Genomic DNA, 21,441 nt, shown 5'->3' with positions numbered 1-21,441 from the left:
AGCAATGTTGTCAGCACTTGATCAAGCACGGCAACATTTGCAGACGGACTGATACATGAGTGTTAGGTACAAAATGTTAATAGCCTGGGCATATTCTCAATTGAGGGGACATAGAATTATAGAGTTGAAAGGGACCACAAGGGTCATCTAGTCCAACCCCCTGCCATGCAGGAATCTTTTGCCCAATGTGGGGCTCAAACCCATGACCCTGAAATTAAGAGTCTCATGCTCTAACGACTGAGCTAGCCCAGGTCCATATATTTGGCTATTGGCTAGAGGGTCATGCTAAACATCTTATGTCTGCCTATGATGGAAGTCAGATTGCTCTGGAAGTTCCAAAACACAGTGCCACCACCCCCTCTCCAAATCGTAGGATGTGTGTCAAAAATTGAGGGTAGGTTTAGACAAATTGGTAGAGTCACATGGGAAAGCTTAAAGTTTGCTTGGGCTGCTGGTAAACAACAGCAATTTCCCTTGCTCACAGAAAACTAGCATATAAGGAAGAACCCAAGGCTGAACACTGTCTTTCCTTGCAGATTGGAATTCTGCATGCAGGGATTGTTTATTCACCACGGGGGAGCATTCAAACATGTTTTGAGCCCTGTTGGATCACTCCAAATGGTGGCAGACTTTGTGCTGTCAAATTTCAGCTGCACCCTGTGCAACGCTAAAATTTGGCAAAACGCACCCCCATTTCTCTTGCTCGGTTCTGCAGCATTGTGTGGTGCTCACTGCAACACGACACTCAGTGTGGTTACACTGGTCACACTTACCCCCAAACCGCCTCTGCTCCACAGCCCCGTCTCATTCAGCATCCTGGACATTCGCAGTGGTCAACCAGATGCCTCAATGGGCAGCCTGCAAGAACTCATTGATCCCCAGCGATTTGCTTTTGGAGGCATGATGATGCCTCTGACACATAAGGGTTCAGTTTGTTGTGAACCCTCTCTTGCAGTGTGATTTGCAACAGACCAGGTTGAAACTGTGATTCTACTGATTGTGTTAACGGGTCTTGAATTCCTAATGCATGCCGGTATATGGTTGCAGAAGATGCCCCATTAACACGCATGCAATTACAAGCTTGGCTATTGTGTTTCCCTGTACATATTCATGGATCATTGAGTGGATAACTACAGGCAGACGCGGCGACTAAAATCCAGCCATTTTACCTGACGAAGGATGGGGGAAGTAAAAGACTTAACTCAGTGAGGTTATGGGCCAAGCCTGCTAACGACAGCCTGTCGGAATTGCTAACTGTTCCACAGACATACTAAATGAATTATTAAATTAGTCTTGCCACTCATGAGACACTTTTATTAATGGCTTTTGGAAATAGCTGCCTGGATGGTTAAAAGTGCTGCGAGGACATGGAAGAAATTTCTCAAATGACAGAAAGGCCCCGAAAGGACGTGCCCCAACTGGCTGGCTGACCTCGTTGGATAAAGGTGACACTTGTCTGAACTAGGGATGAGGAACCTGTGAACCCTTGCTAGATGTTGGAGGACTCCAACTCCCATCAGCCCCGGCCAGCATGGGCCAATGAACAGGGATGATGGGTGTTATAGGTTGACATCATCTGGAGGTTTCTCACACCTGCCTTTATCTATCTGGGAAGGGGGATAGAAGTGTACTGGGAACTGAACTCAAAGCAGGTCCTAAACCTAGGAACTGACAGGTACTTGGTGAAGATTTTCAGCAGTTCAACATGGCAGTCACAGTGATGATCCCTTCTAAGATTATACAACTTCCTAAGATTATGCTATAATATTATAATTATATAAAAATAATAATTGGGGATGCATTGCAATAATCAAAGCAGATCTCCATGTGTTGCGTTTCAGCTGGATATACTATTTTCTGCGCAAGTACAATATCTTCTTTTGGAGAGACTTGTGTTTTTCATGAAGTTCCACTGTATAGAACAGACCCTGCCCACCATTCTCTTGAAACAGAAGTGCCTTGAGTTTTCAGTGTTACCAAATGTTTAGCTTTGGAGTATACAGTGGCCCCAAAGCTCCCCTTTCATGCTGGTGGCTCTATGATGCTGGAGACAGAGCCCCTGCCAGGACCCTCATGCAGAAGTAATAGCGGGTCTTCAAAAGCAGCCCCCTACATGACCCCAGACCACCATGCCACTGATGGGTTGGGGACTATAGCTTAATCTGCTTTGCATATAGAAGTTGTCAAGTTCAACCCCTGATGTCTCCAGTCAAAATCTATCAAGTGAAACCAGACAGCCCAGCAAGGTGACCACTTGATAACTGGACATAATGAGCCAGGGGTGACCATACCCTCCAACATTTCTCCGATGAAAATAGGGATGTCCCATTCCATAATGACCATTTTACTAATTATATCCCACACATTTTACTGGGTTGCCCCAGCCACTGGGCAGCTTCCAGCATATATAAAAGCATGATAAAACATTTAAAAACTTCCCTATTCAGGATTGCCTTCAGACACTTTGGGGATTGGATAACTCCATACCCTCCAGCATTTCTCCAATGAAAATAGGGACATCCTACCATACCCTCCAATGAATGTTCCTCCAATGAAAATAGGGATGTCCTAAGGAAAAGTAGGACATTCCGGGATCAAATCAGAAACTGGGATGGCTTCTCCAAATCAGGGGCGTCCCTAGAAAATAGGGACACTTGGAGGGCCTGGGTGATACTCCCTGCCTTTTTCAACAGTGTTCAGCTTAGGAAGGATTGCTGTCCATCTAAATAGCTCCTCCTGATATTTGCTAGACCCCACTTGAATTTAAACATCAAAACAGACCTGTATGCAATATCCTGTTTTGCAGAGGACCAACCTGATGCCTACGGGAAGCCCATAGTAGCACCCAAAGAAAATAGTCCTTATATGACAATACTCCAAATAACAAACACTTGGTATTTAACTTCTTACAAGACGGTCTACTTCCTGCTCAGTCTGACAAAAGTCCTTTTGAGTCCTGAAACTCACCTACAGTATAAGCCCAAAGCAGAGCTCCTGAAAAGACAACTGTGAATCTAGGTACACAACTGGGAATTATGAGGTGTGCTTGCCCTCCCCAGTTAATGACATCTGCTTTAAATAGGCAACATCTGCAGGTATCTCCAATTTGTGTTGATGATACGCCCCCTGTTTGGCAAGGAAGGCCAGTGTCCTGATCTCTCCTTTTCAGTTGCTGCTTTTGGTCTCTTCAGGGGTCTTCCTCTTTGTGACCTCACATCCCTCAAGAGCCCATCCTTGTTCCAAACATCTACTGAGCCCTACACCAGCTTTCTGCAGGAGCTGAATCATCAGACTTCAGCAGCGCATATAATTTGCACTGCCGGAATCCATCGCTCGGGAAGATTTGGGATGGTCGCCAGTTTCTGACAAACATCTGTTACAACTCTCATTTAGAATCCTCTCCATTATGCTACAAATATCGGGTTTGTGAAGAAAAAACAGACCCTTTGCAAACCAAATCCTAATCACTTGTGTTTGAGCATGCATCTTTGACATGCTATTTGGTGCACAGATTTGGGATCATTCTGTCGTTCTTGTAAACCACCCCCACCTCTATTTTTGAGCAACGCAAGGAAAATTAGACTATTGGGTAAGAAAGCTGTGTGTTTTCTTGACAGCAAAACTGGTGTGTGTGTGTGGCTTGTTTCCAATGCAAGGGTAGAGGGGGGTTATTGTTTGGCACCATAGAAATTGAACTGGACTGGTTACAAAGGCAGAAGAGGTGGAGAAGAGGCTGTTTCACTGGATGCATTAGGAAAATGTTAGGAACAAAGCTAATTCACAGAAATTCACTGAAAGTCTTAGGAGTCTCAAAGCTGAACGATATAGCTAGCACCACCACACTGAGCAGCTCTCTCTGGCTGTCTAGACACAAGCAACTGTTCTCTGTGAATATATGAACTGTTTTCTCCAAACTGCATTCAGGCATGCAGTTTCCACTGGGAATCTGAAGCAGGGCAGCCCAACAAGAGGTGCATTGGAAGCTTCTGCTGATCATGTAGCTTGGTTCATATTCAGCAAAAACTGTCATGCATAGAATTCCAACAAAAATGGAAAAGGAACTGCACTTTGTGTGTTCGTCTGTGGTCAGGAATGGAAATCAGTGAAGTGAATTTAATTTGCATTTGTTCATGATTTTTTTTAAGTCTGTAAACAATGCACAATTATTATTTTAACGTTGTTTATTTATTTTCATTCCCCCCCCCCCCATAAATTTTATATACCGCTTGATTGTAAGAAAAAACCTCCGGATTTTGAAGTTTACTGGTACATTGAAATAAATGTAAGTTATGTAAATAGCTGTGTAAGTTACGTATCCTATGTTCAATAGCAGACAGCAAGATGAGCAATACAGCATTTGGCGGAAGCCAAATGGCAGCAGAATGGAAACAGAGATGATGGTGAAGAATGCATGTTGGAATGGAAATTGCAGCCTTCTTGCATCCTTAATTGTGCACAATGATGACGCCATATGAAGAGGTTGGGCTAGACTGAGAGAAGGCACGTGGGTGAATAATACTGATTTTCTGGGCTTTCACACAATCCATATTGGTTATAGGGAATGGGGGACTTTCTGGCATATTTGGGACACATTGCTCTTGTTTGGCTAAAACCGTTCCTTGCTCTATGCCAAGCTATGGTTCATTTCCCTGAAACTCAATTCCAGGCAGAGACTAAGCAGTTCCAGTCCTCTGTGCGGAACAGCAACAAATCACCACAGACAGGAAGGAAGGCGGACAGGCTAGTGGACCAGAAATCTATGTTGCCATGAAGCATTTCAATTCCCAAAAAAGCCCATTATTGGCCTCTTCCTCTTCCCTTTTTACTTCTGTAAGAAAAGATGAAAGCAAAGGACATGTTTCAAAAACTAAAAGGACATTCCCTTGCAAAGGCTGGGATCCTTAAAATCAGCTTCTTTTGTTTAGATCTGCAAGATGTTGCTAGATCTGAACACAGATAATTTATGGAGTTCACTCACCATCCCCAAATGCCGTGATGGTCACAAGCTTAGAAGGTGCTCAAAAAGGTTACACAGACATGTCAGTGTAAGCTAATGCTATAGTGTTTACTCATGATAGCTAAATGGAAGCCCCAATTTCAGAGGCAGTATAGCATGGTTTACCAGGTACTGGGGCAACGTGTGTGTGTGTGTGTGTGTGTGTGTGTGATGGACTGGACAACTTCTGATGTCTGGCATTGGATCATATTTTGGAATGCTGTTGTATGTGAAATACTCCCTGCTGTTAAGACACTTGGGGGCAGATCCACTTCATACATTTAAAACACAGGACTCCCCTTAAAGAATTCTGGGAACTGCATCGTGTTGAGGGAGGTGAGAAGTCCAGCTCTCTGAGGGGTAAGTGGCAGTTCCCGGGATTCTTAAATGTAGGCTGTGCATGTTACCTTGCATAATACTTGTGGTTTTTTATTTTTTAATCCCTCTGTCTTGTGCTGGTTCTCTCTTTCAGGGAGGGCTTTAAAAAATTAAATTAAAACAGGAGAGCATTCAAAATGACATACCTCAATAACAAACTGAAATGGTACATGAGGGGATAGCTCATTTGGAAGAGCATGAGACTCTTAATCTGAGGGCTGTGCGTCCGAGTGTCACCTTGGGTAAAAGGCTCCTTCTGCACTGCATGGGGTTGGACTAGAGGACCCTGATGATCCCTTCCAACTCTACAATTCTGTGATTTTATAATTCTAACCATCACAATTTGGTCACCTGATCTTGCTGAATGGGTAGACTGAATCATGCCCTCCACTCTATTCAGCAGCTATCTTTAGCACCATTACATGGCAGTTCAATGACTGGCATTTGTCGTGGTGGTAGTGCATTGAAAAACACGATTCCTTTCCTTTGTATCATTAAAAAAAACTATTTTGCTCTTCAGCAGCACTGTATTTCCAAAATACAATCAATGTGGGTTGAATGGTCGGTAGGCAAATCCCCCAATCCTAGCAGATCTAGAGGCATCTAATTGCAAGTGCCTCTATTCTTGAGAGTTTTCCTTGGTCATTATGACAATTGCAGTCCTCACCTGTTATTGCTGCCATAGCTAATCACTGCTGATACAATGCCATACATATAAAGGAATAACATACCTACAAATGTCTGGGAGAGAGGGCGAGGGGACACATTTTGCGGCCTGATAAAGCTTGCCAGGAAGGAGTGGGAGAGAAAAGAGAGGGTGAAGTGTAATAACAAACAAACTGGTAGGGTAAGCCACTTTTACAATATTGCACCCTTACATTCTGCGTGAATGGAACCATAGCCATTACCACCCACTAGTTGTTGTTTTTTTTAAAAAAACCAAATCCATTTCTCCCTCTGAGTGCACTGAAGTCAGAGAATGGATCAGTACTTTTAGCTGCTTGTTAGCTGCTCTGATTACAAGTTCCTGGCCATCAGAATGAGGGGGCATCCAAATCATGGAACCCAGCAAGGCTGATCTTGTCATGGTGTTAAACAAAGGGGGCTGTCTTAGGTGGCAGATTTGGGGCACAGTTAAAAGATGGTTTTCTTCTGTTGTCTTGTGTGATGAAATTTATGGAGGAGAGGTCTATCCATGCCTACTAGTCATGATTGCTATGCTCTACCTGCACAGTTGGAGACAACAATGATTCCCAACACCAGTTGCTTGAAACCATGGAAGGGAAGAGTGCTCTTGTGCCCATGTTCTGCTTACTGGTTTCCTACAGGCATCTGGTTGGCCATTATGGAAATGGGATGCTGGTCTAGATGGGCCATTGGCCTGATCCAGCAGGCTAGTCTTAGGAAATGTCACAAGTGGCTCTGTTTTCAAGACAGGACTGGCCGACTCACCCATGAGGCAGGGAGAAATGACCGCCTCAGAAGGCAGGATCCACAGAGGCAGCAGATCCAATCTCCTAGGAATTCATTACCCGATGCTGCTGCCACAGTGACAGCAACGCTGTAGTGCACTCCTTAGAGGCTAGATCTGCTGCCTCCTCAAAAGCCCTCCCCCCTCCTATGCTGCCTCTACAGTGACCTCTTGGCAAATAGGAGGCAACGCTGGTAGTGGCGGAGCGAGCTGATTGGGCACCTGGGGCAGAGCCAGCTGCCTGTGGGGGTAGGGCCAGCCACCAGTGCAAGCCAGGGCAGGATGCTCCGCAGGGCCTCTGAGGAGTCTGCCTGCCTCCTCCTTCTCAGCTGCCCTACAGCTGAGGGAGAGGTGGCGGGTGGACTGTTTGGGGCAGTGTGGAGCCTGTGGGCACCCAAGCCACCACATCACTCCCAGGAGAGACACGTGGCTCGGGTGCACTGCAGGGCTCGCGGTGAGTGCCACCCAGCATTTTGTCACCCCTCAGTGGTGACACCCGGGGTGGACCGCCCCCACTGCCCCCCTTCCTCTGCCCCTGACTGCTGGTCACCTCCAAGCCACAGGGAGGAAATGGTGGGGGCTGCTTTCTGTGGTCTCCTGGGCCTGGATTGATTCAGAATGGGCCCGTTTCCCCCCTACCTATGACAGCCTTTTATTTCCGCTTCAGCTTTGAGTAAGGTCATGCCCCCCAACATTTCTCCAATGAATATAGGGACATCCTAAGGAAAAACGGGCCATTCTGGGATTAAATCTGAAACCAGGACAGCTTCTCTAAATCAGGGACGTCACTGGAAAATAGGGACACTTTGAGGTTTGTAAGGTTGATTTCAAATGTAGATCTTTATTCCTGCTTTGTTCCTGGGGTAGATCTTCACTTACCCCTTCTTCCCTGGGCAGGGGGAGAGGCAGCAGGGACTTGCTGCCAGTCAGAATAAACAACACTGAGCTAGATAGATCAGTGCACATGACACAACTTCCTATGTTCCTACAATAAATGTCTTAGTTTTTAAGGAACTACAAGACTCTTGTAATTTGATTTAAGTGAGGTTTGGGTGAAAAAGCCTCACAGGCTAAACTGAGACCATGGCCAGGCCAGAAATGGCCCATATATTGGCAGTTCCCCACCAGTACCCTGGAATCTGTACATGTCTCACTGGAGTAGGAACCTGAAACTTCACACTGCATATCAGTTTATGTGAAATTTGGTGGCAATTGTACTTCTTGGTTTTCTTGACATACTGTTTCCACCCCTAACAGGCTCTCAGGTAGCTCTTCAGAGTTAATACAGGTAAGGTTCAGGGTCTGCTGGATCAAAAAAAAAATTAAGCTGGCAATGGAGGAAGGTGGTGTGGTGTGGAAATCCCCCAGATTGGCGTTCTATAGACCAGGATAAATTCCAGGCCAAGAGGTCTAGTTGGTGGACCAAGCAATGCCATGCCGTGACATAGGATGTGATGTCAACACTGACCTGAAAACTATAGCAAACTCACGCAGGTCATCCTGGGCAATTCACGTGACCAACAGAGGAGTACAAGAGTTTTATGCTTGAGTTCTCAGGTGGCTCAGCCAGGAAAGTTACTGGTGGCCAACAGGGACTGAGTAAGCATGCACAGAGTTCCTCAGATTGTGCAGGTAGCAATGTCCTCACTCCATTTATGAGTGAACAGACGACCTACTGACTAATTAAGGGTTATTCATGATCCCAGGTCATGGAGCTATGCTGGAAGGGTTGCAAGCATTTTATTAGGCATTCCTATTTTTAGGGGAAGCTATAATCCAGCTGAGGGAGGAGGGATAAGAGAGCTCCACCAAGTCTGCAACCATTTCATACACACATCAAGTGCCCATCCCTCCTTCTCCCTCTTTCAAACAAATTTCCCTGCTCCCCGACACAGAGACAGACAGTCCTGTTGGGAAAAGGCATGTAAAATCTGCTGTCAGAATTGTTGCATCAGTGACACGCTGAAAACATTTGGAGTAGCTTCTCCAAGACGTATAGAAATTAGCCAAGGATACCCAAGTACAAAACACACATGCACTGTGGCGATGATTAAAGCTGAGCACAAAATGTGAAAATATGCCTTCTCCTTCAAAATGAACAGAAGCAAAAAGTGGGAAAGGTCTGTGCTTCCCCTCCTCTACTTCCATGGGAAGGAAAGTTATGGAATCACCATTTATCTTTCCTGGTATCTGTATCTCTTCCATCTGAGTCCTTCAGCATAGACTTGCTCACCTTGGTCAAACTTGGTCTTCCCAAAAACACCCTCTTCATTGCTTTGACTGCATACAACTGAAGTTCTGCCTATCTGAACAACTCTGTGGAACTCAAAAGCTTGCACATTGCCATATATCAGGTCAAGCTGGTCCAATAAGAGGTAGAAACATTTATTGAGTTTAGATCTCCTGTCCTTTGGAAGTGACACATCCATCACCACCTGCTGAATGGAGTCCAAAGTTGTATAAAGAACATCTCTCCCTTTCTCTCTCTCTGATTCATAGAAAGGAAACAGAAAGCTTTTTCATGCCAAGTTAGACTATTGGTCCATCTAACTAAGCACTGTCTACCATGAGCAGCAAAAGTTATTTAGGGTTTAGACACCCTTACCTAGAGATGGTGGGAGTCTGTGCTCTCCCACTGGGCTACAGCCCTTCCCCAAGTTCCAGCACAAGTCAGTTTTCAAATTCACAGTTCATTCTCATTGCACATCATACTTACATAGCTTCAGCTTTTTGCTATTTACACAGCCATGTCCTTCTAATACTTAGAAGATAACTAGGGTGAAAGCACACCAACACACACATTGTTCTACCACTGTGATATTTGTCAGCTATCAAAAACTCAACCAAACTGCTGAGTCAAGCAACAAAGACTCCTTTGCACAAAGACTCCTCCACTGAACATGACAGTGGAGTGTAGTTATTCATGTTCTGGGGATAAGTGCCTGGGAGTCATGGCCCCCATTGTCCAGGTCTCTTGGTGCTAGAAGGCAGCATTTATTCGTGGGTCAGCCAGTTCAGTCTTCCTGTCCCCCAAACACACCTATACTGCGACCAGTTATCCCTGGGATTCAAAGACATCCAAGGTACTGGGATGCCCAGGAGTTTGGGTAACAAAGGTGCTAGTCACAGAGAGTTACAGCAATGGAACAGACTGGAAGTGTCAGCCACAGTTCAGACCAAATTAAGTCCAGAGTCCTACATGCTCCCTCTTTTTTCTTTAAGTTTTCAAAGGGCTCTTTCTCTTCTCTTTGAAACATAGATTTCAGCTGGCGATGGGTCCCAAAGGGAGGCCAAATAAAAAGAGGCATTGTTTGCAGAAGGAGACCACATCGCTCTCTACACCTGCCCCCACCTCAACACAAACCTGCCACCCTTCTTGCTGGTCCTTTGCTACCCACCCACCCACCCACCTCCCTTGCCCAAAGGAGGCAAGCTTTCCATTGAAGTCCATCCAGAAGTTGGCTGTGTGGCTGGTGAGAATGGGACATGCTATTCATTGCAAAGGAAGCAAACAAAAGAGTGGACCAACTCTGGATTCTCCTGCCACTTGGCATAAAGATTTGCATGCATGCATTTGTGTGTGTGTGTAGCAGGGTGGGGGGCATCTGGCAGAGGGCTGCAGTGCTTTGTCCACTGCACATCTATAATGGTTGATCACAAAAAGGCAAATCTCTTTTCCTTTAGGGAACGGCAGTATGCCAGTGAAAGGAAAAACCTCGATGTCCAGCGTGAAGCAGAAAAGGGGATGGGAAATAGGGTCTGGATACCAGGGAGGCAAGGAATGGAGAGGTTTATAGCCAAACAATAGGGGCTCACTGGACACTCATCCTTCACACCTACCACGGCAAATTCCCAAGTCCTTTTTGCAGATCTCAATTAACTCCTGCAACAAACCCTCTCTCTTCCACTGCTTTTGCTCTTCATCTCCCCCCAAAAAGCATGGACAACCGAATGCCCATTGCATCCTTGAAAGTCTTTTATCGTCTCTGCTCTCCCCTGCCTAACCCCAGAAACTGATTCCACAAACATAAAGGAACTCTGTCTAGCTCAGCAAAAGCAATCAGGAGGGAGAAAGAAAGAGAGGAGTACCTTATTCTGGGAGCCTGAATCGCCTTCTCTCTCCATCGCAGCAGCGCCTATTCATCCTTTAATCCTTGGAAACAGAAGCACAATTCAAAGCATCTCCCCGCATGCGGTTCTTCCACACGTTCTTCCTTTGGCTTTTTTTAATACAAAAAAATTCCAAGCAACAGCAAGAAAAAAAGCACACCCCAAGAATCTTCCCCCCGTCTTCTTTCTTCAAGCTGTGACAGTAATCATATTAATAATCTTTTTCTCTCTCCAAAAAAATCAGAGCACACAACAGTTATTCTCCTGCTGTCTTCTTCCAAAGACCACAGCGGCTTCACCCGGGCTCATCGCGATGTGAAAGGGCAGCATTTAATAGAAAGGAAGAATGAATGAAAGAAAGAATGAATCAATGAAAGAGTGCAGGAGAGAGAGAGAGAGAGAGAGAGAAAGAAAGAGAAATGGGAAAGGGGGAAAGGGCAGTGGGAGGGAGTACAGAGAAAGAGGCTGAGGCTGACTTCACATCTGTGGCTGATGGGTCTGTGTCTATAGAAGCAGTGACAGCTCCCCCCGCCCCCCTCAGAGAGTAAGGGAGAGGAGGACCTCTGTGGCTGCTAATGGCCTGTACCAATTTATTCCACTTAAGCAGGGGGGGCAGTTCTCCCTGCAAGAGGGAAGGAAAGCCAAGCCAAGCCAGCCTCCCCGATGTCCCCCGAGATGAATTGGTTTCTGCTTTGCCCGTTTGCAATAGCGGCTCCTGCACAGACTTGAATACGGGGAGAGACAGTGGGTGATGGTCTCCAAGCTCAGTGTGGGGGGAGACAAAAACGGGATACAGACAACATATGGGAAAGGGGCATGGTGGGAAATTCTCGTCTTTGCAAGGGGGCAAGCATAGCTGTGCAGATGGGCATGGTTCAGAATAGAAAGCACACTATGGGAAGCATATCTCCTGACTGGAAGATCAGAAATAAGACTTGCTCATTTGCCTGGTTCAAAGCTAGGTTCAGACATTCATTGTTTGAAAGCACGGCATGAATTACTGTGACCCAGCTAGGTTTCCCTCACTTCAGAATATGACCTCCTCCGTACAACCCTTTTGTGTGCCTGAGCACCCATCTCCCTAACGTAACAGGGATGGATTGGCATCATCTTCAAAAGCTTCCCCGAATCTCCTTTCCATGTTTTAGGTTGGGGTTCTGAGAGAGACCACTGAGAGAGACAACCATGGCCCACTCCAAGATCAGTCCCCCCCAGTTTGCAAAGGACTCTCTCCATCCTCCTCCAGTTTCTGCCTATCCCAAAAATCTCACCTCCTTCATGTGAGCCTGGAATCCAGAAGGTGGAGCTGAAGTGCAGCTTTATAAGGAGAGAGAATTATGGACCAGATACCTGGTGACTGGCTGCCCACATTCCAGGACCATGGACAGAGACTTGGAGAGCCCATAGAGCAGTCCAGTCTGCTGGGGCTTAAAGAGACCTTTGGCAGTAGGTTGAACTACACCACTGTGGTGTATAGTTGATTTGAGTTTGAGCTTTGCAGCTAGAAACACTGGGTTCAAATCCCACGACAGAAAAATCCTACCTGAGGTACCCCCTCCTCCATTCCTCACTTCCCCATATGTAAGACTACTTATATGCAGGTCTGTTGCTGAAAGGGGCAGAGTCTTTCCTTACAGTACATGGCATGGGTGACCCAGATGTTTTCCTCCAAGTTATGCTGCTGCTGTGTGCTGATGGGATTCAAGCAGTGCCCTGTTTGTGGAGGGTTTGACTCTAGATAAGGGCCATTGTGGTGTAGAGTGTTGGACTAGGAAGATGGGAGACCCAGGTTTGAATCCCCACTCAGCCATGAGACTCAATGCCCCTCAGCCTAACTTATCTGACTGTAGGACTCAAGCCAATTAAAATTACAAGAAGGGAGATTTCAACTAAATAGAAGGAAGAACTTTCTCACAGTAAGAGCTGTTTGACAGTGGAACCGTTTCCCACTCTGATATATTATGACTCTTGCTGATGCTGTTGTTATCAGTGCATACAAGTAATTTGCAGACTAACATAAGTTTAAAAATAAAGACAAATCTCCACTCCAAGGAGTTTGCAGTCTAAATTCGGAGAGGAAGCCGACAAGGGAATACGGAGGAAGTGCATAACAGGGTCTGGATATGTGCAAATGTAGTTACATAGACACAGGCTTGATTTCAAAACTAGTTTTCTCACAGATTATGTAGCAAGCCTGTATCTTGGGACATTGCCCCTTTGAACCAGAGCAAGGCTGACCTGACTGACATGCTCCTCCTTTGTTGGGGGAGAAATATGTAGGTGTTAGAGGGGATCTTTCTGTGTGAAAGGAATTGTTTCAAATGGGAAAGGAAGAAGTGGTGCCATACAAATAGGCACCAGCACTCTGCCCACCAGCAATTCTCAGCGACTGGTATTCAGAGGCACAAAACCAGACTAGGCTCTGGTTTAGATTCTTGTTTCCTGGTCCAAGCTGGAGAGTTCCTTACTCCAGGTCTTCTCATTGAAATGCCTTGATCTCAGGGATGGGGAATCAGAAGCCTTCTAGATGTTGCAGGACTTCAGCTCTCATCTAGCCCCTGTCAGAGATGATGGGAGTTGCAGTCAGAAGCAACTAGAGGGCCACAGTTTCCAGCCTTAGGGGAAGCTGTTAGAGAAACCTACCAAAGGCCACCTCTCCCCATATGAACCGACCCAGACCCTGCAATCATCATCTGAGGCCCTTCTTGGTGTGCATCCTCTGCAAGAAATTTGAAGGGTGGCAACACAAGAATGGGCCTTTTCTGCAGTGGCTCCCTGCTTGTAGAATGCTCTCCCCAGGAAGGCTCACCTGGCAACTTCATTACATATCTTTAAAAGGTAAAAGGTAAAGGTACCCCTGCCCGTACGGGCTAGTCTTGACAGACTCTGGGGTTGGGCGCCCATCTCACTTAAGAAGCCAGGGGCCAGCGCAGTCCGGAGACACTTCCGGGTCACGTGGCCAGCGTGACATCGCTGCTCTGGCGAGCCAGAGCCGCACACGGAAATGCCGTTTACCTTCCCGCTGGTAAGCGGTCCCTATTTATCTACTTGCACCCGGAGGTGCTTTCGAACTGCTAGGTTGGCAGGCGCTGGGACCGAGCAGCGGGAGCGCACCCCGCCGCAGGGATTCGAACCGCCGACCTTTCGATCGGCAAGTCCTAGGCGCTGAGGCTTTAACCCACAGCGCCACCTGCGTCCCCTTACATATCTTTAGGGCCAGGCAAAAACATTCCTCTTCTCCTAGGCCTTTGGCAAATTAAACAAGCCTTTTAAAACAGGGGAGTATTGTGTTTTTGTTTTGTTTTGTTACTATGGTATGTATTTCTGTGTTTTTATATTGTAAACTACCCTGTGGTCCTCAGATTAAGGATGGTATAGAAACAACAACAACAACAACAACAACAACAACAACAACAACCAAGGCCACTCAGATACATCCCTGTGTGCAGTTTAGACAACTCAACACTAGAACATAGGACAAGCATGCTGGATGAAGCCCAGGACCCATCTGGTCCAGCATCCTGTTCTCAGAGGCCAACCTGAGGACCTGAGCACAACAGCAGCTGCCCCTTCTGCAATTTCCCAGCCGCTGGTATTCAAAAGCATTGCTGCCTCTGACCGTGGCAGAAGAGCATAGCCATCAAGGCTAATAGCCATTGACTTTTAATATTTTCTGTGGGTGGTACAGTTAGAAGAATTAAAGTTTATATTTATCTTGTACCCACTATTGATATTTATAGACCACCCTCCATTCCACTGGGTCTTAGGATGGCTAACACAAAGGATAAAACAATTGACCAATGAATTTAGAACAGAATTAAAAGATCACCTTTGTGCCTAGACCGGAAGGGTTATTCAGGGGTTTGGAGGCAGAGAGATGAGGGCAGAAAGGCCACATAGTTCTCTGAAGGTGTCTTTGGATCAGAAGGGGGTGGGGAACTTGTGTATGCATTTGAGGAACGGGCAACACATGGTCTACTGAGGAAAGAGATGCTTGATGGATAGAGTCAGCAAGGCTGGAGGCAGCAGAAACTCCCTCTAGTAGGTTCCCCTCTGAACACACTCACACTTCCAGTTTGCTTAACTGAGTAGGAGGACACATCCTTTTCACACTGAAGGTTCAATCTGCAGCACCTTCACTTAACAAGGAACAGAGAGCAGGTGATACCTGGAGCTGCTGCCAGTCAAGGCAGGCAGGACTGGGCTAGAGGGATTCTGTATAAGGAAGGTCCTTGTGTTTACTCATGTATCAGATAGTCCTTGGCTTTGGCTAAGCTCTTATTGCTCATTTCTCTTCTATTCTGGATGAGTCTGTGGCAGTTTCAGCCTCCGTTGGCCTTTTCTGGGAGGGAGCAAAGCCACTGAGCTACTCTCCAACCCCTCTTTCTCCACAGCACACTCAGCTCACCATCTGGTGCTTTCCAGAGGATCTCTGTTCACAACCCATCTGGAGCTCATTGCAGATAGGAGCAGGCACCTTGTCTCTGCCTATGAGCAATAGCCTCATTAGCAGAGGCACAGCAGAGAGACAGTGTGGGGCAAATATTCAGGAGCTGGTGGTAGAAATGATGGCATGCCAGCCTTGCCAGGGTGTGGACTCCTGGGCAATTACAAAGCTCCCGCCTGCAGCCATCTTTCTGCAGAATGAAACAGAGAGGCTGCTGTTGGCCACATTCTCTGTTTGCTCTTTGGTTTAGGGTGTGCAGTGGGAAGAGCTGACAATTTGGAAGTGGGGAAGCATCACAGCTCAGTGGTATGCATGCAGAAGGCCCCATGCAAAGTATCTCCAGGTAGGGCTTGGAATATCCCCTGCCCGAAACTGTCGAAAGCCCCTGCCGGTCATTGTAGATGTAACCGTGGTCTGTCTCAGTATAGGCAGCTTCCTAGGTTCCTATGCACAACATGCTGTGAAGTTTGAGGGCAGAAGGAACCTGGCACTTTCCAGTGAGCAGACTGGGACTGGGACACCCAGAAGTAAAGGATCTCCATTAGGCTGTGAAATAAATTACACCCTGACAGGTCCCTAAGCAAACGCCAGGCTCCAGGCAACTAGAAACACAGAAAACTGCCTTTTATGGAGTCAGGTCCTTGGTCAATCTAGCTTGTTATTGTCTACACTGATTGACAGGGTCTGTCCAGGATTCCCAGCAGAGGATCTCTCCCATCTCTACCTGGGGATGCCAAGGATTGAACTTGGGACCTTCTGTGTGTATTCTACCACTGACTTCTGTTCCTTTTCTTGAAGACACTTTCCTTTCCTTCTGACACTTTTGTTTTCACTATGAAGGGAGCATCCCCCTCAGTCGGGGGGCTCCTTCTAGTGGATACTCTCATTCTGCAGCCTGATGCGGTGGTACAGGAAAAGCTGTACCACTAAGTTCTGCTGAGTGTCGAAACTGGCCCTTTGCTGCAGAGGAAAGCAGAGTGCGCCAAAAATGCTGTTTTTCTGTTTGTTTTTGAGATACGCTTTCCACTGAATTAAAATCCCACTGAGGACACTTCATAAATGCTTGTGATTTAACACCGGGCAGGAGGCACTGGGCTCTAAACAATCTCTGCCTTGGCCTTTAGCCAAGGTAATGATCAGAGAGAAGCTGTGGCCGAAGACGGAGAGCCCAGCGGTTATTGAATCACTCCTGCCAGCTCTTAGTGACTTGGTAAACCATTTGCTTGAAGATGTTCCCATGACTTAGCTGCAGTAGCAATGGATCATTAGTCCGAGGAGGGATAGAGGTGGATGGGAATTTCTTTTCTTCCATCTGCAATAAGTACAGTAATTCTAGCTTATCCTCCTTTGTTCTGTAACCGTTTCCAAAGATTCTGGGACAACATTCCAGCTCGCAGGACTTAGGTGTGCCACTTAATTCTATTTATTGATTTAGAAAACCCTAAACCACCTTTTTTTCCCCCAAGGAAACTCGGACAACAAACCCATCCAAAATGAGTTAAAATTAAACCCAATCACAACTGGCACTGGTTATGTTGTAGGCACCATATAATACTTGTTTTACTCTTGTAAGAAATTGGTTTTTTAGTCACACAGTCACAGAGTCATAGAATTGTAGAGTTGGAAGGGGCCAGGATGGTCACCTGGTCCAACCCTCTGCAAGGCAGGCATCTTTTCCCCAACATGGGGCTCAAACTCATGAACCTGAGATTAAGTGCTTTACATTCTACTGACTGAGCTATCAGTGTGACAGCACCCACACTTTGGAACTCCCTGCCTATTGACATCAGGCAACTTTTCATCACTCATTGAAAGAATATTCATTTAGGCAAGTCCATCGAGAAATGTAGAATGTTGATGTGTTTTAATCACATTTTTAAGCTTATCATTGATTTTAATTATTTTTTTGCATGTTTTAAATACAGTAGTTGGTTTTTCTAACCAATAATTTTGTTGCTCTTGTGCTCAAGTCCTGCTTGCCAGTTTACCACAGGCTTCTGGTTGGCCACTGTGGCAACAGGATGCTGGACTAGATGGGCCATTGGCCTGATCCAGCAGGGCTCTCACATTCTTTATTTGACTTTTGCAAGTCCTTGGCACAATTAGGCTTGGTCTATGGTTTGGAATGGGAAAATGAATAATGAGCAGCCCAAATGCAATAGCCAGTTGGTCTTTGGAGAATGTTGAGAAATTGCTGAAACTGCCTATTTGATTTGCATAGTTGGAAATCGACAAAACTGCAAACATTCACAGGAAGAAGAAAAATCACCTGGCAAACAGAACAGTGGTGAAACAGTTCTGTCCTGTCCAGACTCTGAAGGGTATTGTTGCACAAGAAGAAAATCTATACAAGCTTGTGGGTAACCATAACATTTCCACGCTGCCAAAGTTCTGGAGCATTTTGTATTGAATGCACTATTTGTAAATACTTTTTATGGCTCTCTCAAGCTATGTTAATGAGATGGAAATTAGGGATTTAGAATCTCCTGGAAGATCATGCAGGTTCTTAAAAGCCTCACACAGCATGCACACAAAAAGCACCTGAGACTGAGTATTCCACCTCCCGCCCCCAGTTTATAACACAATGGGTTGTATGTAATTAAGTCCTACACAGAGTAGATCCATTGAAATTACTATGTCTAGGTTAGTCATAGCCATTAACTTCAGTGAGTCTACTCTGAGCAAGGCAAACATTGGATACAACCCATTAAAGGTGTAGTTGTTGCATGGGGACCAGATCTCATCCCATCCCTGTTCCAGGGATGTTATGTCACATTCTCCCCTGAATCATGTTGCTATGCAGTCTCAGGAAATGCAATTATTTCCCCAGCTAGAGGTGACACTAAGATTTGAAGAGTTGTCTCTGGAATGTGTCATGGGCATCTATTGAATAGTGTCTGCATTGAAATAACCCCCCTCCCTCTGCTTCTGCCATGCGGTGGTCCTAATTTTCAGTTCAGATGCCTTCACAGTAGACAGCATGCTAGCCTTTTAATGTGCAGAATCCAGGGCTCCCCCCCCCCCAGCCAGAACTCACTGGAACTCAGTTCCAGCACTTCTCAGGTGGGCACTTTTGCCATTATAAGAGAGAAGAAGAAGAAGAAGAAGAAGAAGAAGAAGAAGAAGAAGAGGAGGAGGAGGAGGAGGAGGAGGAGGAGGAGTTTGGATTTGATATCCCGTTTTATCACTACCTGAAGGATTCTCAAAGCGGCTAACATTCTCCTTTCCCTTCCTCCCCCACAACAAACACTCTGTGAGGTAAGTGGGGCTGAGAGACTTCATAGAAGTGTGACTAGCCCAAGGTCACCCAGCAGCTGCAGGTGGAGGAGCGGAGATGTGAACCTGGTTCACCAGATTACAAGGCTACCGCTCTTAACCACTACACCACACTGGCTCTCAGGAAGGTGTTCATGCTGGATTCTGGCACTTCATTTTCTAGAAAAATAGCACTGGACAAAGCACTCAACATCTGTACCAGGAGTGGGGAATCAGTGGCTCTCCTTGGACAGTTGTTGGACTCCCAACTTCCATCAGCACCAGCCAGAATGGCCAAAGGACAAGGATTGTAGGAGTTGCCATCCTGCAACACTGAGAGGAGGGCACAGATTCCCCTTCTGATCTAGACTCCCATTCCCTGTTGCTGCAATGGCCTCCTTGACAATCCTCTATCCACCAAAGCTCCCACACCTATCCATACCTGTTATACACACTTGTCTGTACCTCCTGTATGAGTGAATTCCCCACCTCCCACAAGTTGACCATCTCCTGGGCATATTCTTTTCCCTTCAACCCTGAGTCCATTGCCCCACTTTCACTACTCTGCCTCTTCTTACCATGGCTTTTTATCCTCATTGATCCACAGCCATCTTTCTGTAGCTTCGCTTCCTACACAGTGCACCAGTCCTTCTTGCCCTCATTCCATTTCCTGCCAAAAACATACAGCATCTCTTATTCCTGGGTTAACTTTTTCTTCTTTCCAAACTGACCTTTCCCTACCTTCAGGGATGCTGTACTGTTTTTCAACAGGCTGTTGCTTCTGACTAATCCATTATAAATGGTCAACATTCTGTGACATCACAGAAGCTCAGTTTGGAAACCAGCATTATTTTTAGGTGGCAGAAAAACCTGTTAACATGGAACTGTACTACTGGTGCAAGTACGTAGCTACATGACCCTGCAGATGGCAAATTATCTTACTATGCATGAAGATACTGGAACTGTGTTATTTAAGCAGTTGGTGCTAATGTTACCAGCCTTCTCCATAGGCCTGAAAAAATCTCCAGCAGTTAATAACACAAAAATTAATATGCAAAAAACAGAGATTAAATCCTCTGATGTGCACATTTATGCTTTTATCACATAGTTAATCAGGGAAGGGAGTGTTCATGTTAAAGATAGCTCCGTGTGCTGATTCTATAACCCAAATCCCAAAAGAGCCCTAGGAAAAGCATAATCTGCAACGCAAAGAGTGAGGGGGATGGAGGGAGAGAGAGAGAGAGAATTAAAAAATTACCAAGCATATGGGAGGGTCTATAGATTTTCCAAATCACCTGTGCTCTAATTTAATATGAATAACAATTAGTTTACTCTTATCAGTTAATTGTGCCCCTTGTGGATTCAGCAACACAGCATACCCACACCAAATGCCTTTTGTCTGTGCAAACTTTAATTACACCCAGCCCAGATTTGCCTTTTTTTTTGCTTTGACAACAAAGTTGTTGGGAAACAAAGGAAGAAGCATCTTCCTTTTGCAGCGAGAATGGATTTCGTTCATGAAGGCGGCCCAGTACTGGTGCCATGGCAGCACTGCTGAATCTTGCAACACCATACTTTTAAAGGACATATAAAGCACATCAAATGCACATTTAAAGCACACTAAAAGCACATTTAAAGCACACAGTGCCCCCCCAAAGAATCCCGGAAACTGTAGTTTTGTTAGAAGTGCAAAGAATTGTATCTCGGTGGTGGGAGGAACTACAGTTCCTAGAATTCTTTGGAGCATATCATGGAGGATGTTGTGAATCTGCCTACCTGGACGGAACTCATGAAGCGGTCTGTGGATCACCACTTGAGAACCTCTGGCTTGGTAGGAATGGGATTCATGACACTGTGTCTCTGTTTCCAGTATAAAACTTAATTATGCTTGGGAAAGTGGACAGTAAGTGGATAAGGCTAGATTCATACAAGCACTGAAAGACTTAAGGATCCTATCAGTTGTTTGGTTTCATTAGAATGCACCTTGTATCATCAGCCTGGCCACTCCATTGTGCAATGATTGCCACTACCTTTGACAGCCACCAGCTAAATCCTCCGTTTGCCCCCTTTACAACCTGTGCAGGCAAGGGAAACTCTCGTGACTTGGGGCTCACCCAGCTGGAAGGATTTCCATGTCAGGTCTTAGCCAAAGCACGGCTCTCATGCATGATATTGCAACAACACGGAGGGTGGGCAATGGAGGCTTTCACTTTCCTCCTTTTTTGGCAGCCTGGGAAGGGCTTTGGCACGCCTGGGACTTCCAGCTGCAAAGTGTATTTTAAAAGCCGAGCCAGAGGAGAGTCTGCTGAGCAATAGATAAAAGACTTTGGTGTTAAAAACGTTTCCGGATTGCAGGATTTGATCCAGAAGCGGAAGCGTCATGGCAGTGGGATTAGAAGCAATATTTCACAGGGGAACAGGCCTGGTCAGATGGAAGCTTCCAGAAGCTTGGATTCTGCAGTGGTAGATGGGCTCAGGAAGTGACATATGGCATCACACAATACCCCAATTCTGCAGCATTTTTTTATTTTTTTTATTTTTTGCGGGGAACAGACTGCCAATATTAGGCAAACTCTATCAAAATTGCTATTTATACAGAGCTTTTCAAACAAATCTCTCAGTAGGGAGGCCATGTGCTCTGCTTTCACAGAGGACAATCTTCTGTTTGAAGCAGTCTTCTAGTTGGAGGGCTCTCTGGTCTAAGACTGGTTTAAACATAAAGAATCCTAAGTAGGAAGGTTAAAAGAGGCCTTGAAGTTGCCCACCAACAATGTGAACCTTTAG

The 21,441-nt window shown here is 45.9% G+C and overlaps 1 protein-coding gene across 6 annotated transcripts in view; it reads right to left on the bottom strand.

Annotated features, from left to right (window-relative positions):
* Positions 1-11,677, bottom strand: part of B3GAT1 (beta-1,3-glucuronyltransferase 1) — a 69,368-nt gene extending 57,691 nt beyond the window's left edge. For 2 of the 6 annotated variants that reach the window (XM_081889989.1, XM_081889986.1), the window contains exon 1: positions 10,935-11,673. The gene's annotated coding sequence lies outside the window, so the exon portion shown is untranslated. Of the gene's footprint in view, positions 1-10,934 lie in introns of all 6 variants that reach the window. The other 4 variants (XM_081889988.1, XM_081889987.1, XM_081889985.1 and 1 more) reach the window with 4 other exon arrangements.
* Between the last annotated feature and the right edge of the window lie 9,764 nt (positions 11,678-21,441).

Source organism: Podarcis melisellensis, assembly GCF_964234715.1.
Source record: "Podarcis melisellensis genome assembly, chromosome: 15".
Lineage (NCBI taxonomy): Eukaryota > Metazoa > Chordata > Lepidosauria > Squamata > Lacertidae > Podarcis > Podarcis melisellensis.
The sequence above is the reverse complement of the archived record's forward strand: the minus strand, read 5'-3'. Positions and strand labels throughout refer to the sequence as shown.